Here is a 20,350-nt window from a genome sequence, read left to right on the forward strand (position 1 = left end):
ACGTCCAAATGGGGGCAGAAGAGATCAAACTCTCACTCTTTGCTGATGATATGATATTATATCTAGAAAACCTCAAAGATTCAACCAAAAGACTCCTGGAATTGATAAATGAATTCAGTTAAGTCTCAGGATACAAAATCAATACACACAAATCAGAGGTACTCATGTACTCCAATAACAGTAAAACTGAGAAACAAATCAAAGACTCAATACCTTCACAATACCAACAAGAAAATAAAGTACCTAGGAATATATTTAACTAAGAGGGGAAAAGACCCCTATAGGGAGAACTATGAAACTCTGAAGAAGGAAATAGCAGAGGATGTAAACAGGTGGAAGACCATACCATGCTCATGGGTTGGCAGAATCAACATTGTTAAAATGTCTATACTACCCAAAGTGATCCACAGAGTCAATGCAATCCCTATTAAAAGACCAACATCATTTTTCACAGATATAGAAAAAAAATTTTTTATACTTCTTATGGAACCAGAGAAGACCCTGTATAGCAAAAGCAGCCCTAGGCAATAAAAACAAAATGGGAGGTATCAGTTTACCAGATTTCATACTATACTAGAAGGCTATAGTAATTAAAACATCTTGGGATTGGCACAAGAACAGGGACATTGACCAGTGGAACAGAACAGAGAACCCAGATATAAAACCAGCCTCATATAGCCATCGAATCTTTGACAAAGCAGACAAAAACATACACTGGGGAAAAGAATCCTTATTCAATAAATGGTGCTGGGAAAACTGGATAGTCACATGTAGAAGGCTGAAACAAGGGCCCACGCCTTTCACTTCTCACAAAAAACAACTCACACTGGGTAACAGCCTTAAACCTAAAGTGTGAAACTATAAGAATTCTAGAGGAAAACATTGGAAATACTCTTCTAGATATTGGCCTAGGCAAAGAATTTATGAAGCAGACCCCAAAGGCAATCACAGCAGCAACAAAAATAAATACATGGGACCTGATCAAATCAAAAAGCTTCTGCACAGCCAAAGAAACTGTCATGAGAGCAAACAGAAAACCTACAGAATGGGAGAAAATTTTCGCAAGGTACACATCTGATAAAGGGCTGATAACTGGAATCTATTTAGAACTCAGGAAAATCAGCAAGGAAAATCAAACAACCCTATCAAAAAGTGGGCAAAGGACATGAATAGAAACTTTCCAAAAGAAGACAGAATAATGTCCAACAAACATATGAAAAAATGCTCAACATCTCTAATCATCAGGGAAATGCAAATCAAAACCACAATGAGATATTGCTTATCTCCAGTGAGAATGGCCTGTATCGAAAAGTCCCAAAACAAATGTTGGTGTGGATGTGGAGAGATAGGAACACTCATACACTTTTGGTAGGACTGCAAACTAGTTCAACCTCTGTGGAAAGCAATATGGAGATACCTTAAAGAGATACAAGCAGATCTACCATTTGATCCAGTAATCCCATTACTGGACATCTACCCAAAAGAACAAAAGACACTCTATAAAAAAGACACTGCACTCAAATGTTTATAGCAGCACAATTCACCATTGCAAAGATGTGGAAACAACCCAAGTGTCCATCAATACACGAGTGGATTAATAAAATGTGGTATATGTATACCATGGAGTACTATTCAGCTATAAGAAACAATGGTGATATAGCACCTCTTGTATTTTCTTGGATAGAGCTGTAACCCATTCTACTAAGTGAAGTATCCCAAGAATGAAAAAATAAGCACCACATGTACTCACCATCAAATTGGTTTCACTGATCAACACCTAAGTGGTCATATAAGAAACATTTATCGGGTATCGGGCAGGTGGGAGGGGGAGGAGGGGATAGGTATATACATACATAATAAGTGTGATGCACACCATCTGGGAGATTGACACACTTGAAGCTCTGACCCAAGCGGGGACGGGGGCAAGGGCAATATACGTACATAACCTTAACATTTGTACCTGCATAATACGCTGAAATTTTTTTGAAAAGTGTCTCTTTTGCTTTGAGCATTAAAATTTGAGGGTATTTACTAGGGCACTGCCAATAAAAGAGGATGATTCTTTCCTCGATTGTCCATGACTAACTTTGCAAATTGCCCTTCATTAGGCTCCTGTTTTACAATTGTATTACAGGATTTAAAAAATAATCTCTTTGGGCTGGGTGTGGTGGCTCAGGCCTGTTCCCAGCACTTTGGGAGGCCAAGGCAGAAGGATTGCTTGAGGCCAGGAGTTTCAGAGCAGCCTGGACAACACAGCAAGACTCTATCTCTACAAAACATAAGAAAAATGAGCCATGTGTGGTGGCGTACACCTGTAGTCACAGCTACTCAGGACTGAGTAGTTGAGGCAGGAGTTTGAGCCTATGAGTTTGAGGCTGCAGTGAGCTATGATTGTGCCACTGCACTCCACTCTCGACAACAGACCAAAACCTTGCCTCTAAATAAATAAATAATATTTTTAATCTCTCTAATGGTTCACAGGTGTAGCCTTGAAAAAGAGTCATTAAGCAGTTAGACTTCCGGATCCAGAAAAAATAAAAAAACTGATGTAGCAATGTTTGTAATGATTTTTGGCCAATCAATTCCAGCTTTATTTACTTATAAAAGGAAAGAAGCTTTACTCATTTGTCCCTATATATAACTGACTTCTCATTTGAATCCTATCATCAATGGTTCATGGCTACTGTAATCAAGATTTAAAATGTTGAGTTGGAAAGAAAGAGTGGTAGACAATCTTTTTTTTATTATTATTTCAGCATATTATGGAGGTACAAATGTTGTTAAAGTTATGTATATTGCCCTTGCCTCCCCTCCCCCCTTGAGTGAGAGCTTCAAGCATGTCCATCCTCCAGGTGGTGCGCATCACACTCATTATATATGTATATACCCATCCACTCCTCTCCCCTCCCACCTGCCCAACACCTGATAAATGTTTTTTTTTAATAGCCAAAGATTATAAGCTTTTATTTTATTTTATTTTACTTACTTTAGAGACAGCATCTTGTTCTGTCACCTAGGCTGGAGTGCAATGGCATAATCATAACTCACTACAGCCACAAACTCCTGGGCTTATAAGCTTTTATTTTAATAGTAATTAGGAAACGGATTTGATAAACTAATAAAACTAAGAAGATAATTAGATTTAGGAAAAATACCCATAATTCACCAAAACAAAATGTTTTTAATAAAGGTATTAGAATATATTATTAGTATTATTTTATTATTATTTTTTTTTAGACAGAGTCTCACTTTGTTGCCTAGGCTAGAGTGAGTGCCGTGGCATCAGCTTAGCTCACAGCAACCTCAATCTCCTGGGCTCAAGCAATCCTCTTGCCTCAGCCTCCCAAGTAGCTGGGACTACAGGCATGAGCCATCATGCCTGGTCACTTTTTTGTGTATATATTTTTGGTTGGTCAATTAATTTCTTTCTATTTTTACTAAAGACGGGGTCTTGCTCAGGCTGGCTTCGAACTCTTGACCTTGAGCAATCCGCCCACCTTGGCCTCCCAGAGTGCTAGGATTACAGGCGTGAGCCACCACGCCCAGCCTGGAATATATTATTTACCTGAGCTATAACATATATACTATACATGGTATCTAAATGTCTCAGAGATATTTTATATAATGTACAATAAATTAGCATGACATTCAGTTTAATAACACCACCTAGATATAGCTAGAAATAAAGTTCCATCTGAATTTTTAAAAATAAGATCAGCTAGCACATTTCTCTTGATCACTAGACTTCAAAATGGAGTAAGACTATGCTCAATCCAACAACACATGATCATAATCAAACACCATTTAAAACACAGAGTTATAAAAATGAAGTATTTGTATTGTTTAATTCTAAGTCTTGAATGGTCAGGAAATCACTTAAATTATTGGGAAATTGAAGAGCAAGTCAAAACCAACACATGCTCTATGATCTTTCTGTCCATATTACTGTATACTATTAACTATTTTAACTTTCTTCTTAAATGCAAGGGAAGATACATCTCTGAACATTGAGCCCTAGTGTGCCTGTTTCTTTTCAGTTTTCTGAGATTTCTTGAAGGTTATCCCCATGTAAATTTATTCTGCTAAGATAGAGAACAAGGCTAAGATATTTCCACTCTCCACTCCTTTTCAACATTATTCTGACAGTCCTAGCTAATGAAATAGAACATGGAAAAGGAAATAAAATATATACAGATGTGGAAGGAAGGAACAAAACTGTCTTTGTTCACAGGTGACATGATTATCTATATAAAATATCCAAGAGAATTGACAAAAAAAAAATCACTCCTAGAACTAAAAATTGATTATAACAAGCTTGCAGGATACAGGCTAATATACAAAATCAATCACTTTCCTTAATACTATTTTTTTTGAGACATGGTCTTGCTGTTGCCCAGGATAGAATGCAGTGGCATCATCGTAGTTCAGTGCAACCTTAAACTCCTGGGCTCAAGTGATCCTCCTGCCTCAGCCTCCTGAATAGCTGGGACTACAGGCAGGAGCCACCACACCAAGCTAATTTTTCTATTTTCAATAGAGATTGGGTCTCACTCTTGCTCAGGCTGGTCTTGAACTCCTGAGCTCAAGTGATCCTCCCTGACCCCTGCCTCTCAGAGTGCTAGGATTGCAGGCATGAGCCACCATGCCCAGCCTCCTATATACTATTAATGAGCAAGTAGAATTTGAAATTTAAAACACAGTATCACTTACATTAGCACACCCAAAAAATGAAATATGTATAAATCTAACAAAATATGCACAAGATCTATGTGAAGATAAGAACTAAATAAATGAAGAGATATTCCACGTCCATGGATAGGAAGACTTAATGTTGTCAAGATGTCGGTTCTTCCCAACCTGATCTATAGATTCAAAGCAATCCCAATCAAAACCCCAGCAAGGGTGGGTGGGTGGAGCAAGATGGCAGACGAATAACACCGCCAGACAGAGTGTCTCTGCAGACAGATTCTAGCAGAAATTAGAGGAAAGAAGCAAGAAGAAGAGCATACAGTGGACGAGGGCCGGAAGGAGAGGTACCTGAGACCCCGGGAGACTCCACAGGAGGAGGCTGCGGAGGAGAACTGGAGGCTGAGACCACCGGAGCAGCCCGGAGACCAGCGGCAAGGGTAGGTGGATTTGCTGTTTCCCCTCCCCTGCTTTGGGACTGCTGGTGGGCTCCCCAGCGGGTGGAGAGACCTGCGGACACAAGCCCAGAGACGACCGCCGCCAGCCAGTGGTAAGCCTGTAGCAGACGTGGCACGAGGTTCCCAACTTCGTCCGGGCACCTCCGTGTGCACAGACCCGAGCCCCACGGCAGGCGCCATATTGCCTCCTCCTCCCCTCCGCCGACCCTACCCGCGGCTGCCCAGAGAGACAGTACAGCCACCAGCCAGAGGCACCTCCAGGGAAGGGGACCTTCCCTTTTGGGACCCTACAGCTGACTCAGGGGAACTTAGACTGTGAGCTCCCTACCCGCCCTCCCTCCCAGGTGCTGCTGGCACGGTGTTCCCAGGAGAACGGTGCTGACTCAGAGGCTGAGAGACATAGACCCAGCTTGGGCTCCCTGTGGGTGAACTGGGACCGGAACTCCTCTCCCTGGTGGGGAAACTGTTTGAACTCTGGGACCCAGAGGTCAGACCTGCAGACCAGATCCCCTGCACCGAGGGCTAGCATTGCCCGGGGCACAGAAGGGTTATATGTGAACAGCCTACTGAGGTATGTGTGCCTCCAGGGGCGGATCCATGTCCTAGAGGGCAACCCTCCCGCCAGGAGGAGGCCGTGCGCCCAACCCAGGTGGCATTCCTGTGCAGGGAACCTCCCCGGCATCACAGTCCGGGGAGGCCTGGTGGCTTGTGGTCTGGCCTGCTGGCAGAGGCCCAGGAGTAGCTGCGGAGTTGGGGAGGGTGGAAAGAAGCGAGGCCCGTCCAGACTGCGGGTCTCAGACAGCCCCACCCCCACACCCAGACTTTCTGGCTGAGCAGGACCATTCCAGCCCCGCACTGACAGCTTTCCCTGGAAGCAGAGAACAGAACTTTGATCCCTGCTAACGACATTGGTGGTGCCTGAGGGCAGGTTTACCCAATCCTGCTCCACCCAGAACAAGAGCTGATAACAGGACACAAAATCAACAGCATACCCTGTTCCTCCAAGCAAACACCACCTACTGACAGGGACGGCATCTTGCACAGCCTTTCCACGGCACCCACTGACTCAATATACAGAGAGTGGTCCAATATCACCCACAGACACCACCTAACGCCTCAGAAACTAAAAAAGGTATGTGAATACCTAAACAATAACTTAAGGAAAGAAACAACAACTGATTGACATGGGAAGAAATCAGCGAAAGAACTCAGGAAATATGAAGAACCAAACGGAAAACACACCCCCAAAGAGGAGCACCAGCCCCCTAGAAATGGACACCAACCAAAATCAGGCAACCAATATGACAGAAGAGGAATTTCATATGTGGATCATAAGAACACTCACCCAGCTGCAACAACAACTCAATAACCAACACAAGGAAACCACAAAAAGCCTGCAGGATCTGGAAAAAGAAATAGACACAATGAAGAAAAGTGTAACCGAACTCATGGAAATGAAGAATCAATTCAAGGAACTAGAAAATACAGTGGAAAGTCTCAAGAACAGGGTAGATCAAACAGAAGAAAGAATCTCAGAGCTTGAAGATAACACCCTCCAATTAAATAAATCAGTCACAGAAATAGAGCAGAGAAACAAGAGAAAAGAGCAAAGCCTACAAGAGCTGTGGGATTTTGTGAAGAAACCTAATGTGAGGGTCATAGGCTTACCAGAAGGGGAAGAAGACAACACTCAAGGGTTGGAGAGGCTGTTTGAAGATATAATAGAGGAAAATTTCCCAGGCCTTGCTCAAAATCTTGATATACAAGTTCAAGAAGGTCAGAGGACCCCTAAGAGATTCAATGCAAACAGGAAGACGTCATGACATGCAGTCATCAGACTGACCAAAATATCAACTAAAGAGGCCCTTCTAAGAGCTGTAAGACAAAAGAAGCAAGTAACATACAAGGGAAAGCCAATTCGAATAACACCAGACTTCTCTAATGAGACTTTACAAGCAAGGAGAGACGGGGGCCCCATTCTCACGCTTTTGAAACAAAACAATGCCCAGCCTAGAATATTATTCCCTGCAAAGCTAAGCTTCATATATGAAGGAGAAATAAAAACATTCTCAGACAAGCAAAGGCTCAGAGAATTCACCAAGACAAGACCAGCCCTACAAGAAGTACGTAAAACAGCGTTACGCACGGAACATAATAATAATAACCCACGAATATAAAAACAACCAAAACCCAAAGATATTAAAGGCCAGATATTACAATGGCTCAAGACAGAAATCATAGCAACAACATCCAACCCAACAGAATAAACAGTAATCTACCTTACCTATCAGTTCTCTTAATAAATGTGAATGGCTTAAACTCTCCACTCAAGAGACATAGGCTGGCTGAATGGATATAAAATACAGGCCAAGTATATGCTGTCTTCAGGAAACACATCTAACCTGCAAGGATGCATATAGACTAAAAATAAAAGGGTGGAGATCAATATTCCAAGCAAATAGAAGCCAGAAGAAGGCTGATGTGGCAGTTCTAATTTCAGACGATTTAGTTTTTAAACCAACAAAAGTAGTGAAAGACAAAGAGGGTCATTATATAATGGTGAAAGGCACACTTCAACAAGAAGAGATAACAATTTTAAATATATATGCACCCAACTTAGGTGCACCCAGATTCATAAAGCAAACCTTACTGGAGCTAAGCAAATGGATTAATAGCAACTCCATAATCACCGGAGATTTCAACACCCCACTGACGGCACAAGACAGATCCTCCAAACAGAAAATTAATAAAGAAATAATGGACTTAAACACAACTCTAGAACAATTGGGTCTCACTGACACTTACAGAACATTCTACCCAAAATCCACTGACTATACGTTCTTCTTATCAGCTCATGGGACATTCTCTAAGATTGACCATATCCTAGGACACAAAGAAAATCTCAAGAAATTTAAAAAAATAGAAATCATACCATGTACCTTCTCAGATCACAGTGGAATAAAAGTAGAAATCAACCGTAACAGAAACTCACATTTCTACACAAAAACGTGGAAATTAAACAACCTCCTACTAAATGATTACTTCATAAATGAAGAAATCAAGATGCAAATAAAAACATTCTGTGAAGAAAATGACAATGGAGAGACAAGTTATCAACTCCTCTGGGACACAGCTAAAGCAGTTCTGAGAGGAAAGTTTATCTCCATAAATGCCTATAACCAAAAGACAAGAAGATCACAATTAGACAATCTAATGAAACGACTCAAAGAGCTGGAAAAAGAAGAACAGACCAACCCCAAACCCAGCAGAAGAAGTGAAATCAACAAGATCAAATCAGAACTAAACAAAATTGAAAACAGGGAAGCTATTCAGGAGTTTAATAAAACAAAAAGTTGGTTCTTTGAAAAAATAAACAAAATTGACACACCATTGGCTAAGCTAACGAAAAGCAGAAAAGAGAAATCTCTAATAAGCTCCATCAGGAATAAAAAAGGAGATATCACAACTGATCCCAAAGAGATACAAGATACAATTTATGAATACTACAAAAATCTTTATGCACACAAACTGGAAAATGTGGAGGAAATGGACAAATTTCTAGAAACACACAGCCTCCCTAGGCTCAACCAGGAAGAAATAGATTCCCTGAACAGACCAATCTCAACAGCTGAAATAGAAACAGCAATTAAAAATCTCCCTAAAAAGAAAAGTCCCGGTCCAGATGGCTTCACACCTGAATTTTACCATACTTACAAAGAACTAGTACCTATCTTGCAGAAACTATTCCACAACATCGAGAAGAACGGAAACCTCCCCGACACCTTTTATGAAGCGAATATTACTCTGATACCAAAACCAGGAAAGGATGCAACAAAAAAAGAAAACTACAGACCAATATCCCTAATGAATATAGATGCAAAAATTTTCAACAAAATCTTAGCTAACCGAATCCAGACACTTATCAAAAAAATAATCCACCACGACCAAGTGGGCTTCATCCCAGGGATGCAGGGATGGTTCAACATACGTAAATCCATAAATGCAATTCACCACATAAACAGAAGCAAAAACAAAGACCACATGATTCTTTCAATAGATGCAGAAAAAGCTTTTGACAAAATTCAACACCCTTTCATGATACGAACACTTAAGAAAATAGGCATAGAAGGGACATACCTAAAAATGATACAAGCCATATATGACAGACCCATAGCCAACATCATACTGAATGGGGAAAGATTGAAATCATTCCCACTTAGAACTGGAACCAGACAAGGCTGCCCACTATCTCCACTTCTGTTCAACATAGTGCTGGAAGTCTTGGCTACAGCAATCAGACAGGAAAATGGAATCAAAGGTATCCAAATAGGGGCAGAAGAGATCAAACTTTCACTGTTTGCTGATGATATGATATTGTATCTAGAAAACCCCAAAGATTCAACCAAGAAACTCCTGGAACTGATCAATGAATTTAGTAAAGTCTCAGGATACAAAATCAATACACAGAAATCAGAGGCATTCATATACGCCAACAACAATGTAATTGAGAACCAAATCAAAGACTCAATTCCCTTAACAATAGCAACAAAGAAATTAGAGTACCTGGGAATATATTTAACCAAAGAGGTAAAAGACCTCTACAGGGAGAACTATGAAACACTGAGGAAGGAAATAGCAGAGGATGTAAACAGATGGAAATCCATACCATGCTCGGGGATCGGCAGACTCAATATCATCAAAATGTCTATACTACCCAAACTGATCTACAGATTCAATGCAATACCTATTAAAATCCCATCCGCATTCTTCACAGATATAGAAAAAATAATTTTACGCTTCGTATGGAACCAAAGAAGACCCCGAATATCAAGAGCAATTCTAGGCAACAAAAACAAAATGGAAGGCATTAATATGCCAGATATCAAACTATACTACAAAGCTGTAGTAATTAAAACAATATGGTATTGGCACAAAAACAGGAATATTGACCAGTGGAACAGATGTGAGAATCCTGATATAAAACCATCCTCATATAGCCATCTCATCTTTGACAAAGCAGACAAAAACATACGCTGGGGAAAAGAATCTCTCTTCAATAAATGGTGCTGGGAAAACTGGATAGCCACCTGTAGAAGGCTAAAACAGGACCCACACCTTTCACCTCTCACAAAAACCAACTCACGCTGGATAACAGACTTAAACCTAAGGTATGAAACTATTAGAACTCTAGAGGAAAAAGTTGGAAACACTCTCCTAGACATTGGCCTGGGCAAAGAGTTTATGAAGAAGTCCCCAAAGGCAATCACAGCAGCAACAAAAATAAATAAATGGGACATGATCAAACTACAAAGTTTCTGCACAGCCAAAGAAATAGTCATGAAAGTAAACAGACAACCTACAGAATGGGAGAAAATTTTTGCATCCTATGCATCCGATAAGGGACTGATAACTAGAATATATTTAGAACTCACGAAAATTAGGAGGAAAAAATCAAATAACCCCATTAAAAAGTGGGCAAAGGACTTGAACAGAAACTTTTCTAAAGAAGACAGAAGAATGGCCAACAAACATATGAAGAAATGCTCAACATCTCTAATCATCAGGGAAATGCAAATCAAAACCACAATGAGATATCACTTAACCCCAGTGAGAATGGCCTTTATCAAAAAATCTCCAAACAATAAATGCTGGCGTGGTTGCGGAGAGACAGGAACACTCCTGTACTGCTGGTGGGACTGCAAACTAGTTCAACCGCTGTGGAAAGCAATATGGAGATACCTTACAGCGATACAAGTGAATCTACCATTTGATCCAGCAATCCCATTGCTGGGCATCTACCCAAACGATCCAATGACACTCTACAAAAAAGACACCTGCACTCAAATGTTTATAGCAGCACAATTCATAATTGCAAGGCTGTGGAAACAGCCCAAGTGCCCATCAATCCAAGAATGGATTAATAAAATGTGGTATATGTATACCATGGAGTACTATTCAGCTCTAAGAAACAATGGTGATATAGCACACCTTATATTTTCCTGGTTAGAGCTGGAACCCATACTACTAAGTGAAGTATCCCAAGAATGGAAAAACAAGCACCAGATATATTCTCCAGCAAACTGGTATTAACTGAGTAGCACCTAAGTGGACACATAGGTACTGCAGTAATAGGGTATTGGGCAGGTGGGAGGGGTGAGGGGGGCGGGTATATACATACATAATGAGTGAGATGTGCACCATCTAGGGGATGGTCATGATGGAGACTCAGACTTTTGGGGGGAGGGGGGGAAATGGGCATTTATTGAAACCTTAAAATCTGTACCCCCATAATATACCAAAATAAAAAAAAAAAGAAAGCAAAAAAAAAAATTAAAACCTCCGCTCTGCAAAAGAAACTGTTAAGTGAATAAGAATACAAGACACAGACTGGAGGAGATATTTGCTAAAGACACATCTGATAAAGGACTATTATTCAATATGTACAAAGGACTCTTAAAACTCAACAATAAGAAAACAAACAATCCAGTTGATAAATGGGCAAAAAATCTGCACACCTCACCAAACAAGATATACAGATGGCAAATAAGCATATGAAAATATATTCAACATCACATGCCATTAGAGAATTGCAAATCAAAACAACAATGAGATACCACTGCACATGTCTTAGAATGCCAAAATCCAAAACACTGACAAAAACAAATGCTGATGAGGACATGGGGCATTAACAACTCTCATTCATTGTTGGTGGGAATGCAAAATGCAACAGCCACTTTAGAAGACAGTTTTGGATGGGTGCGGTGGCTTATACCTGTAATCCTAGCACTCTGCGAGGCCAAGCCAGGAGGATTGCTTGAGGTCAGGAATTGGAGACCAGCCTGAGTGAGAGTAAGAACCCATCTCTACTAAAAATAAAAAAAAATTAGCTGGGCATGGTGGCACGCGCCTGTAATCTCAGCTACTCGGGAGGCTGAGGTAGGAGAATCGCTTGAGCCAAGGAGTTTGAGGTTGCTGTGAGCTAGGCTGATGCCACAGCACTCCAGCCCAGGTGACAGAACAAGACTCTTTCTCAAAAGAAAAAAAAAAAAAAGAAGACAGTTTGACAGAAGTTTCTTACAAAACTAAACATACTCTTACCAAATGATCCAGCAATCACGTTCCTTGATATTTACCCAAGGGAGTAGAAAACTTATGTCCATACAAATACTTGTGCATGGATGCTTATAGCAGCTTTATTCATAACTGCCACAACTTAGAAGTAACCAAGTTGCCCTTCAGTAAGTGATTTCCAGACAATGGAACATTATTCAGCACTAATAGGGGATGAGTTATCAAGCCATAAGAAGATATGAAGGAACCATAAATGCATATTACTAAGTGAAAGAAACCAATCTGAAAAGGCTGTGTACTGTATTCTTCCAATGATATAACATTCTGGAAAAGGAAAAACTATGGATACAGCAAAAAGATCAGTGATTTCCAGGGGTGGGGGGCATAAACAGCTAAGCACAGAGGATTTTTAGGATAGTGCAGATATTCTTTATGATACTATAATGGTGGGCATATGTCATTATATTTATTAAGACCCACAGACTGTACAGCACCAGGAGTGAACCCTAAGATAAATTATGGACTTTAGATGATGATGATGTGTCAATTTAGGGTCATCAATTGTAAAAAGTGTACCACTGTAGTGGGAGATGTTGATAATTGGGGAGGCTTAGCATGTGTGGTAAAACAGTTGAAATAACACTGACAATACAGGGGAAATATTAAATGGGTAAAGTGTGCTAAGATCCTTGTGAGTGCAAGCAGAAAGATAGAATGACTAAATAACTTGCTGGATTTATTAGAAAAATTATATTTAAGTATCACAAAATTTTAAGGGAAACCTTAAAATGATAAAATTACTATATTAATAGCTTCTAAACCAGTAGAAGAAATGAAGGGAATATGGAAAGCTTTATTAATCCAACAAAAAGTTGGGGAGGAAAAAGAAGGGAAAATGAAGGAAAACAGTTAGTAAACAGAACCTAATCTATGTGGGGAAAAAAGTTGTGGAATGTTATGTATATAATGACATGATTTACATGAAGTTTGAAAACCCCAGGAAACACTTATAGTCCACCAAATGATCTGAATGAATATTTCTCAAAAGAAGACATACTACTGGCAAATAAGTATACAAAAAATGCCCAACATTACTAATCATCAGGGAAATGCAAATCAAAACCACAATGTTATATCATCTCACCCCAGTTAGAATGACTATTATAAAAACAAAAAGCAACAAATGATCGAGAGGATGTGAAAAAGAGGAAACTCTTATACACTGTTGGTTGGAATGTAAATTTATACTGCCATTATGGAAAATAGTATGGAGGTTCCTCAAAAACTAAAAATAGAATTACCACTACTGGGTATTTATCCAAAGGAAAAGAAATTAGTATAGTAAAAAGATACTTGCTCCCCCATATTTATTGTGGCACTATTCACAATAGCCAAGATATGGAATCAATCTATGTATCCATCATGGATGTATGGATAAAGAAAATGTGGTACATATATACAATGGAATACTATTCAGCCATTAAAAACAATGAAATTCTGTCATTCATAGCAACATGGATGAGCCTGGAGGACATTATGTTAAGGGAAATATGTCAGACACAGAAAGTTAAATACAGCATAATCTCATTCATATGTAGAAGCTAAAAAAAGTTGAGCTCATAGAAGTAGAGAGTAGAATTGTTATTGTTAGAGAATGGGAAAGTTAGAGGGGACGGGAGGATAAGGAGAGTTTGGTTAACAGATACAAAGTTACACCTGAATGGTAGGAATACTTCTATGGTTTTATAGCACTGTAAGGCAACTATAGTTAACAATAATCAATTGTATATTTTTAAATAGCTAGAAAAGAGGCTTTTTCCCAGAACAAAGAAATGATAAATGTTTGAGATGATGAATATGCTAATTGTCCTGATTCAATCATTACACATTGTATGCATGTATCAAAATATCATGCTATATCCTATAAATATGTACAATTACTACTTGTCAACTAAAAATAAAAGCAAAATAGATAGAATAGAATTGCAATGTTCCCAACACAAAGAAAAAATAAATGTTTGAGGTGATGGATATGCTAATTATCCTGATTTGATCATTATATTTTATATACAAGTATCAAAATATCACATGTACTCCCAGAATATGTACACTGTTATATATCAATTTTAAAAGTTAAATAAATAAAACACATTAGGCAATAATAAAAATAAGTAAATAAGGAAAAAAATACTTAAAGCCCACAATACTACTTATTGTTTATGGATAGCTAAATAATAAACACAAAATCTGTGTTAACAGTTATCTCCAGAAAGAAAGAAAGAAGAATGAGATTGAGGAAGGATATATAAAGGGTTGACTCTGTAAATTTTCATTCCTATTTTAAAAGTCTGTTTTTTTAAAACAATAAAACACAATGTTAAGATTTTATAAAGGTGAATGAATAGTGGGTATCTAGGAATTTGTTGTATTATTTTTTATTCTTGTCTCTCTACTTAAAATAATTCTTACTTTAAAAGCTAAAGTGAAAAGGAGAGGAGAGCAAAACATTAAAAATCTTGTATATGTATATATTTTAATGAATAATTAAAATAACATATATGTTGGGGTAAACATACAACAATGCCTAGAAAATATATTCACTTTTTTTTTTTTTACCATAAACTCAACCAAGTGGTATATATACTCACTCTTACCAGTGATTGTCTCTGAAGGATAAGATTGCAACTTCCTTCCACTATCTGTTATATATTGCTATTTTTATTTTGTTTTGTTTTATAATAAATATGCATTACTATAGTAAGCAGTAAAAATAATAAAGCTTTTTAAAAGTAAGGGCAATGAAAAAGAACACAAGGCAGTTTGAATACAACTTTAATCTTCATTAGAAAACTCTAAGCAACAACAGTTTTTTTTTTTTAAAAAAAAAAAAAGAAAGAAAGAAAAGAAAAGAAAACTATGGAAGATTGAAATGACAACCATAGGGAGAATCTGAAGAGCAGGGACCCCTAGAAGCCAGAGGCTAAGAAGGAAACTATAAATGGCCAATTGCAGGAGGCATTGCCTGGTTGGGGCCCTACAGATGGACAAGACACAGCTGTGGGGTTTTTCTAATAACTCATAGAACTTCACCATGAACCAGTGTTGGCATGTCTGCCTTGGCAGAGGAAGAGAGCCAAGAGAACTAGAGAAGACTTTTTCAATGTCTATATTTTTCCCATCCATCCTTTCCTTCCCAACCCCAGAGACTCTGGACACAACCAGAAAAGAGTTCAAGAACTGGAAAAAAAGAGGAAAAGACCACCAAGCCCACCTTTCCATTGCAGAGATTTAGCCAGAACTGGGATGGGATGGATGAGATGAGAGATTAAAGCTGGTATACTGACCAGGACTCAACTGTTTTATTACCTGGAAATGATCCTGAATGTGACATGAGAAGCTGTGGAATCTGCCTGAGATTTCACCCAAGGGAAAGGAAGAACAATTCAGCAGAATGAATTTAAAAGGATAGGAATGGGAAAGAATAAGGCACTTTCTTCTTGGAAAAAAAAGAAAAATTACATACTTGAATATGCCATTTTCAAGAAAGTCCTCTCTGAATTTAGTGTTATGCTCTGTTATGTCAAAATGCTGGGATCAGATATTAACAAATTGATGCAAAACATAGATATTTTCTTGCATCCTTACTAAGCATTTCCATTATTGCAATGGGAAAAAGTGAAACAATGAAATGATATGACATAATTTTGATTAAAGGGTTGCCTGTGCTATTCTATGACAGCTGGCCTTGAAGATTAGGCCATTCTTAGGCTGTAATTGGATAATGCTGGCTTTGTTGATTTGAAGTAGAAGGCTAATCCAGGGAGTTTACAGTGACAACCAAACTGTTAGATTGCTGGCATGGTAACAGGAAAAGAAGAAAACAAAATTCAGTGATAGACTGGAACCATCTTCTTGCCTGTGTCTCATGCCAATGGCAGGTATCATTTATTGTACATTGGACTGCAAGTATATATATGTTAATACATTTAATAGAAATATTATATATTCGCAAGTATAAAAATCATATCATAGATCATGAATGAATATACAATAACATACATGTTGTAAATGGAGGGCTAATTTCAAAATAGAAATCACAGTTCCAAGATGTAACCTTTGTGCTAAGTGAACACATTTTGAACAGAAATATACTGTACATAACAGGGACTCAGAATAATTACACTTTTTCAGTATTATGTGGCAATATCATAGAGAACATGTTTTCTAAAATGTACCCATGAGTGGGTTCATTATCTTTAATGGAAAAGGAGAACCGTAACTCATAATCCTATTGCCGAGATGGAAATGAGTCATATGCTAGCTGTTAGTAGAGAAGAAAAAAACATTTGCATCAAGCAGTGCAATTTCAAATATATAGGTTTTTTTTAACATCAGTAGTGCATTTCTCACTAATTTTTTTAAAAGCCTAATGGTCAAAGTTTAAAAGATCATTTTAGATCAGCATTTTCTAAAAATGAATATAAAGAAAATACCCAAAATAGGCCCCTTAAAAAGACAGGACAGAAGAGGGTACTCTATGGACCTCTAAGTAACCTCTTGCTTCATCTGGAGGAAAAGTAGTCTCTGCCAACATAGCTCTACCTTCTGTAGGAACTGCCATCAGTTAAAACTGTTTGTGAAATTTGGCAGCATTTATTAAAAATTTAAATGTTCATAACTTTTGATATAGCTTTTTGGTTTATAGAAAATTATTCTACAGTATCCCATAATAGCACAAAGATATATGCACATGGATATTCATTGCAGTATTGTTTGCAGTTTCTTGCAATAGCTAAAAGTTGGTAGCAATCCAAACATTTATAAATAGAGAATAAATTAAATCATTGTGTATACATACAATGAAATGCAATATGTGTGTGTGTGTGTCTGTGTGTCTCTCTGTGTGTGTATACAGATACAGAGACAGATTCATAGGTACCAACCTGGAAAGATGTGCATGATATATTAAATGAAAAAAAGTATGCTATGCAATGCTATGTTGAACATGATCCCATTTTCATTGTCGGTATCTGTAAGGAAGAAAAATTAGAGGAATAAGCTGTAAACTGTTACCAATGGAGGCTAAGGAACACTTTGACTTTTCAACTTATATATTTACTAATCTTGTATAATGTACATATATTAATTTTATAATCAGAAAAAATTAAAAATTAGAACTCTGAACTGATGAGGCTGAGATTCTGTACACATATATATATATACTCTATGTATATATATACACACACACATAGATTAATATGATGTACACACACATATACACACATATACTTGCTTACCATTATGGTATTTACAACAGTTTGATGCTGATGCATAAACAGATAGACATAGCAACAGAACAAAATTCAATTTGGAAATAGAGCCAAATATTTTTGGGACTTTAGTATAGGAATAAAAGCTATATTTCAAATCAGTGGGGGAAAAGGTTATACTCAACAAATGATATCGTGACAACTGACTAGACATAGGCTAGATACTTATCACATTCCTTACACCAAAATAAGTTCCAGATGTGATTAAAGAATTTTTATGAAACTAAACTGTATTAGAAAAAAATTAGTTGGATATATTTATGACCTTGAGATAAGGCAGGTCCACTTAAACAAGACACAAAATACAGAAGCCATATGGACAATTTTGATACATTTGGCTACATTAAAAATAAAAATTTTCTACAGGAACAAAAACTCCTTTCCTCAAAATAATTCTGGATAGATGAAAGATTTAAGCATTTTTAAAAAATCATATCAAATAACATGGGAGTTTTTTAAATAACCCCAAAGTGGAGAAGGCCTTTCAAAAGGACACAAAATCCAGAAGCCATAAAGAAAAGATTGAAAAATTTGAGCACATAAAATCTTAAATAGTCTGTGTGGAAAAAACCCTATAACCAAAGTCAAAAGACAAGCTGGGCAAATACTGGCAATTCATATCACAAAGGCAACACTAATTTCCTTAATATATAAAGAGCTCCTACAACTCAAAAAGAAAAAGACCAATAGACAAATAGGCCAAGAAAAGGGACTGACAGTTCATGGCAAAAAAAAAAAATGGAAATTGCTTTTAGAATGTAAAAATTGCTAAAGCTCACTCATAATGAAAGAAACACATTTACATACAATGAGATGTCATTTTTACTTATCAAATTGTCAAAAATCCAAAAGTTTGATAGCATTATTTTTTATGAAAGTATGGAAAAACAAGCACTTGCTTACATTTCTAGTGTAAGTTTAAATTGGCTTGACCAGCATGGAGATCAATTTAACAATATCTATCGAAATTTAGAATAACTGACTCAGCAATTGTGTATCAGGGAATTCATCCAAATGTTATACTCCCACATTTGCAAATGGCATAGGTAAAAAGGTATTTATAGCAGCATTATTTGCAATAGCAAGGGTTGGAAACAACTGACTGTTCATCAAATAGGGGATAGTTAAATAAATGAAAGACCTATATGTTTGTGCAAGCAGTCTCTAGAGGATACCTGAAAAATAGCCTATTTTAGAAGAAGGAAACTGAGGGACTGGAAATCTGTGATCAAAAAGAGATTTACTTTTCATTGTATCCTTTTTATGATACTGCTTGAGTTTTTTTTGCTATGTCCATAGTGTGCTTTTTCTTTAAACTTTATTTTCTTTGAGACAGGGTCTCACTCTGTTGCCTGGGATACAGTGCAGTGGCATGATCATAGCTCACTGCAACTTCACACTGCTGGGCTCAAGCAATCCTCCTGCCTCAGCCTCCTAAGTAGCTGGGACCACAAGTGCAAATCACTGCGCCTGGATAATTTTTCTTATATTTTGTACAGACAGGGTCTCACTCTTGCTCAGGCTGGTCTCAAACTCCTGGCCACAAGCAATCCTCCTGCCTTAGCCTCCCAGAGTGCTAGGATTACAGGTGTGAGCCACCCCACCAGGCCCAAACTGTTATTTTATTTATTTAATAAGCACATAAAATTAATATTGCTAAGTACTATTAATATTAACTTTCCAAATATTAACCCAGATATTTTTCATAACAACCCTATGAAGTAAGCACTACTATCATGCCCATTACACATATGATAAAACCCAGGCACACCAGGCCACATTATAATTTGTGTAGGCCCTAGTCACTTTGGCCTTTGTGGGACCCTTCCTCTATAAAAAATGCTAAAAATTATATTTTACATCTTCTTTTTTATATAAAGACAAATATAACCTGGGCTAGATTCATTATTATATAGCCATTTTTATATTCTTTTTTCCTCCTGATTTTAAAATAAATTAATGTTAAAACACTTTCATGAGGCCAGGCGTGGTGGCTCACGCCTGTAATCCTAGCTCTTGGGAGGCCGAGGCGGGCGGATTGCTCAAGGTCAGGAGTTCAAAACCAGCCTGAGCAAGAGCGAGACCCCGTCTCTACTATAAATAGAAAGAAATTAATTGGCCAACTGATATATATATATATATATATATATGAAAATTAGCCGGGCATGGTGGCGCATGCCTGTAGTCCCAGCTACTCGGGAGGCTGAGGCAGAAGGATCGCTCGAGCCCAGGAGTTTGAGGTTGCTGTGAGCTAGTCTGACGCCAGGGCACTCACTCTAGCCTGGACAACAAAGCGAGACTCTGTCTCAAAAAAAAAAAAAAAAAAAAAAAAAACACTTTCATGAGCTACTAAAATTAAAAATACTTGTCCCTATATATATGTATATGTATATGTATATGTATATGTATATGTATATGTATATAACAGTCCTAGACACTCTGCCTGGTGTTCCTAATGGTTAAGTCAGCTCTACAGGCACAGAAGTGTTAAGTAACTTGCCCAAAGTCACACAGAAAGTCAAGAAGTAAAGCTGGGATTTGAACTCAGATAATGCGGCTTCAGAATTTGTGATTTTAACCTCTGTGCTAGATAAAGCAAACCGCAAGTGGAAAATGGTGTACATATTATGTGGTATTATTTTTAGAAAGAAGATTATACACACACATATGCTTCATTTATGCCTAGACTATCTCTGGAGGAATTCACAAAAAAAATGTCTGGAGAAAGGCACTGGGAACCAGGGGCTTGGGAGACTTACTTTTCATTGTATGTTCCTTTGCAGTGGTATTTTTTTCCATGAGCAT

General features: G+C 37.8%; 1 long non-coding RNA gene across 1 annotated transcript in view; it reads right to left on the minus strand.

Moving 5' to 3' along the window:
* The window catches only part of LOC142865926 (uncharacterized), an 88,186-nt gene that overhangs the window by 17,834 nt on the left and 50,002 nt on the right, over positions 1–20,350 (minus strand). The window contains exon 3 of the long non-coding RNA XR_012916019.1: positions 17,159–17,245. This is a non-coding gene — a long non-coding RNA (uncharacterized LOC142865926). The remainder of the gene's footprint in view (positions 1–17,158; positions 17,246–20,350) is intronic.

This window comes from Microcebus murinus, chromosome X (genome assembly GCF_040939455.1).
Source record: "Microcebus murinus isolate Inina chromosome X, M.murinus_Inina_mat1.0, whole genome shotgun sequence".
In the NCBI taxonomy this organism is placed as follows: Eukaryota; Metazoa; Chordata; class Mammalia; order Primates; family Cheirogaleidae; genus Microcebus; species Microcebus murinus.